Source organism: Triticum aestivum, chromosome 6B (genome assembly GCF_018294505.1).
Source record: "Triticum aestivum cultivar Chinese Spring chromosome 6B, IWGSC CS RefSeq v2.1, whole genome shotgun sequence".
In the NCBI taxonomy this organism is placed as follows: Eukaryota; Viridiplantae; Streptophyta; class Magnoliopsida; order Poales; family Poaceae; genus Triticum; species Triticum aestivum.
In genome coordinates, this window is record NC_057810.1 from 224238023 (window position 1) to 224243344 (window position 5322).

The window sequence follows — 5322 nt, forward strand, 5'->3', positions numbered from 1 at the left end:
GCCCCGAAGCAGCTCGGTGGCGAGCACCGACGCCGCCCTGGCCACCTCCTGCTTGCCACCGAGGCGCCCCGAGGCGTCTAGATACGCCCCGCAGCCCCCTCTGTCTCTCCCCTCGCTCTCTGCTCTCTCTCGACCCCTTCCCCCTCCTCTACTCTATCTCCCTCCCATGCCCGAGCGCAGCCGTCGCCGCCGCTCGCTGTTGTTGTGCCCACCACCATGGCCTCGCCTCTCCGACGAGTCCAAAAGCTCCGTGCCGTAGCCCTCGTCCTCCCCGCCCAGCCGTGCGTCTCCGGACGCCCTGTGGAGCCGCCATCGCCGTCGTCTTCAACCTCCAGCACCGGAGATCGTCGTCGCCGTTCTGCCCACGTTGGACCGTCCCCGAGCTCTTCGACGATTCCATCGGATGCACTATGAGCTTCCCGTCGCTTCCCCCCTAACCCCGTGGCGTTTTTCTCATCGTAGCCGCCTTTTCCATCGGAGCCGAAGCTCGCAGGCGCCGTGCCTCATCGCCGCCATGGACACAGCCACTGCAGCTTGCAACAGAGCACACCACTTCACTCCGCATGCTCCCACGAGCCTACCGCACCCACTATCTCGTCCGTTAACTCATCCCCGCGTCCAGTTCGTGCTCGCACGAACTCCGGCCGCCGCAAAAGTTGCCACTGCCGTCGATTTAGTCCACTCTGGCGCGAGCTGTTGCCGCCCTTGGATGCGCGAGACTCCCAGTTTTCCGTAGCCGCAAACCGCGTCCAAAACTGAGCCTTGTGGGCGTTTCCCGAGCACCTCCGCCGTCTCTGGCGTCGCCGGCGATGAGCCGTGGACCAAATCCGACGGGGTTGACCCGTTTGACCTGGGGTTTGACCCCCCCCCCCCAGGGTCACTAACGTGCGGGCCCGTCTCTGTTAACCTTTAGTTAGATTTTGATTAGTGCTAATTAACCCTAACAGTTAGTTTAGACACTAACCAGTGGGCCCAGGCCCTAATTAACCTAGGTTAGTGCTAACATAACACTAACTAACCCTATTAGTTAGTTGTTACACTGACATGTGGGCCCCAGCCGTCAGGTTTGACCTAGGCTTGCGCCTTTGACCTGATGACGTCACCCCGACGTCATGCTGACGTAGTTAATCTTCTTCTGTATTTATTCTTATTCAGGAAATCCAGAAAATTGCCTGAACTTCTAAAATTCATAGAAATTAAACCGTAACTCCAAATGAAATAAGATATATATGAAAAATGATCGGACAAATCCAATCTATCCACCTGTACTGGTTTCATGCATGTTTAAACAACTTAACCTTGCTGTTTAGTGCAAAACATGATAAGCACTATTTATATTCATAAGATGAGTTTGGGGTTGAATCATTGGTTCAAAATGAACTCAAACCACCCTGCTTGTAGTTGCATTAGCTCAACACACTCATTTTGCCATGTCATGATCATGCATCATATTGTGCATTGCATTGATTGTCTTTCCTTCTGTGTTGCCGGTATTTGTCCCCTCTCGATAGACGTGATACCGATGATGTGATCGATGACACCAATGAAGAACTATACTATCTTCAGACGTGCCAGGCAAGCAAAAAACCCTTGTCCATTCCGATACAATCCCACTCTCTTGCTCCTGCTCTCTTTTACTGCATTAGGACAACAACGATTCAACTGTTACATGATGCGGTAGTTGAACCCCTTTCCTCTGCATGACCTGTCATTGCCACAGTAAATAGATGAAACCCACTAGCATGAGTAGGAGTTGTTTGAGCCCTGATGTGCCTACTCATTCATGCTTGTTTGTCATGCCTGCTACTACTTAGAGTTGAGTCAGCTCTGATTCATCGGGGATGAATTGGAGGTGTGTGAACATGTTCTACTGTGTGTGAGCTAAGTGTGTGAACACGATTTGGTAAAGGTAGCGGTGAGAGGCCATGTAGGAGTACATGGTGGGTTGTCTCATTGTAGCCGTCCTCAGGAACTGAGTTCTGTGTTTGTGATCCATGAATAGTTACTACCACACATTGGGCTCCGGGCGCTCCAAGCTCTCTCGACTTATTAATCAACCTGATCTCTGTCCAGGAGTTGCAACTAGTTTCTGGTGTTTGTAGGTAGTGTTAGTAGTCTACCAAGTGGCACCCGGTACAGGTGGGCTTGGGACAGACTAGGCACAGTGGCCCGGTGTACCAAGTGGCACCCGGATGGTGGGCTTGGGAACCCTGCACACATCGTTTGGGGTCGTGAGCGACACCCTGGCCGGATCTCCTTGCGGATGGAACCTGAATAGGCGATAAACCTGGACGAGAGACTTGTGTGGTTAGTCAGGTCGTGGCCGACTCCCTCGCCAGGCTTCCGCTTGAAGGTTGCCGAGATACACGAGGTGTACATGGCGGTAAGTGGAGAGAGCATGTGTGAAGAAGTACACCCCTGCAGGGTTAATATGATCTATTCGAATAGCCGTGTCTGCAGTAAAGGACTTCTAGGTTGCCTGTACAGTTCATAGACAAGTGAAAGTGGATACTCTAAAATGCGCCAGATAAGCGTGAGTGCTATGGATGGCGTTCTCTTAGGGAGACGGGAGCGGATCCATAGTGGAGTATTGATATGTTGAATATGTGGACTCGTGTGCGCCACCTCAAAAGAGTTACTTGCAGTCATAGTTCAGGATAGCCACCGAGTCAAAGCTGGCTTGCTGCAGTTAAACCCCACCATCCCCTTTGTTGATAATGATGCATATGTAGTTAGTTCTGATGTAAGTCTTGCTGGGTACATTTGTACTCACGTTTGCCTATTTTATGTTTTTGCAGAGAGACTTCAGTCTCACTAGCACTTTCACGTGGACTTTGACGTTTAGCTTGATACCTCAGCTACGATCTTGTGCCCTCGGCAAATCTTGTAGATAGTCAGGCTTCTCAGCCTTTTTCATTTGTAGATGTCTGTACTCAGACATGTTAAGCTTCCTCTTGTGCTTTGACTTGTGTGCTCTGAATGTTGGGTCATGAGACCCATGTTTGTAATATCTCGCTCCTCAGAGCCTATTGAATAAAATACTTGAGTTGTAGAGTCATGTTGTGATGCCATGTTGTATTTGCACATATCGAGCATATTGTGTGTATGTTATTGAAATGCTTGGTATGTGTGGGATCTGACTATCTAGTTGTTTATCCTTGGTAGCCTCTCTTACCGGGAAATGTCTCCTAGTGCTTCCACTGAGCCATGGTAGCCTGCTACTGCTCCGGAACACTTAGGCTGGCCGGCATGTGTCCTTCTTCGTTCTGTGTCTGTCCCTTCGGGGAAATGTCACGCGGTGACTACCGGAGTCCTGTTAGCTTGCTACAGCCCGGTTTACCGGAGTCCTGCTAGCCCAGTTACTACATCCCGGATTCACTCGCTGATGACCGACACGTTCGTTGTTGGGTCACGTATGCCTATCCCTGTAAGCTAGTGCCACTTTGGGTTCACAACTAGCCATGTCAGCCTGGGCTCCTTGTCATATGGATGCTAGCGACACTATCATATACGTGTGCCAAAAGGCGCAAACGGTCCCGGGCAAGGTAAGGCGACACCCGTGGGAATACCGTGCGTGAGGCCGCAAAGTGATATGAGGTGTTACATGCTAGATCGGTGTGGCTTTGAGTCGGGGTCCTGACAGCTTTGGTATCAGAGCTTGACTGCCTGTAGGATTACCAAGCCAAACTGGTCGAAGTTGAGTCTAGAAATGCTTTAGTTATATGTAGGGGAATTGATTGTGGGATGGAACGTAAGGCTCTTTTTACTCCTTATACCTATGCCCTTCTGATCCGAGTCATCTTGTCTTTCCTACGGGGTTAAGGAATTAGGCTTTCTCCTCTCTCTATCAGGATCACATGTTGCTAATCCGTAGAATCTTAGGATTGTTGGTTTCAAGCCTCAGTTCAGCTTCTAGCTCTGTATGTTAACTGTTGATCTCAAAAACTTGATATTGTGCTTCTGAGTGGTTATGCCACTATTCTACATGATGTCTCAAATCTTTTTTGAGAATTTACAGCCGTTATGCTGTCCGAGTCGTTCCAGGTTTCTAGATAATCTGATGCATTTTCAAATCCCTTCCTACCGTTCCCGATGTTCCTTTGGGCCAGATTAACACACTAATCAGTGAGATGAGGTACTCTATTGCCTCGATGTATACGTTGGAGCTATTATTATGACCCTAGGTGTCTTAGGGGATCACCAGTTACTCTAGCCATGTTTTGTGTTCTCAGTGTAATGATTCTGGCCATTATTCTCGAAAGCATCCTGTGATGCTACCTAGTAGTAGGTATTCTATTCCTGGGTTCTTGAACCCAAGATTCACCCTACTTACTTTAGGTTGATAGTGTTTGCTAGTTTCTTTAGGATATTAGTAACCTTTGCGATAGTCCTCGAGGTCCGTGGTATTTCCTTCTTCCAATACCATGAACTATTTATGGCAGAAGTTCCTCGTTGAACCAAAAGATCACAACCAGAGTGCTCTTGATGAGTTCTCGATTCTATGTTGATACTCTGCCAGCTCTACCTTTCTGCATGGGTTATCCGGAAGAAACCTGTTGAACTTGGTTCGACATGCTAATCCATGCATCCACAACTCAGAAAATCATATGTTCTTTTGAGTTGTCCCATTTTAGTTGTCTTCCGACCCTCGTCTATCAATTGATAGTCAAGAGTAAGCGTGCATTCGTTCATCGATGCCTATTACTCTTGTGGTCCATCAAGCCATTCTATTCTGGAATGACCAAGAGAATCAAACTCTAGTATCTCATCCATTTCTAGGATTGGATCAAAGTAGTTGTACTTCGCAGATGCCAATCCAGCTTTTGTTCTGTTCTACCTTGGAGTATCACCCTTTTTCATAACAAGAGTATCATGAGAATTGCACACCCTCTTATGAACTCTTGATATAGTGATACTTCAAGCCCTCATTATTCATTTCCTGGCTCCCGTGTTGTTGCAACCGGAATGCCGACAGATGAACTATGATGTGTGAAATCAATACTCCTAGCAACCCTATTGCTTGGTAGTTAAAGGACAATAACTTCATCCTTAGTGTGTTGGTTATTGAATCACCATCCTAAGGTTGATCGTGCTACCTAGTCCATATTTCTGGTGCACTCTTCGGTCAATGAGTTAGGACTGTGTCAATCCCTCACTCTTTTGATCATATCATCTTGCCTTGGAAGCAAGATTGATCTCGAGCTTAGTAGCATATCGATGGTTCGTGATTTTCCGATTATCTTCTCGAAAGTATCACCAGGTCGTCACCTGACCGCTATGTTGAGTTCGTGATCAAGTTGGTTTATCCCTATAAACCACCCC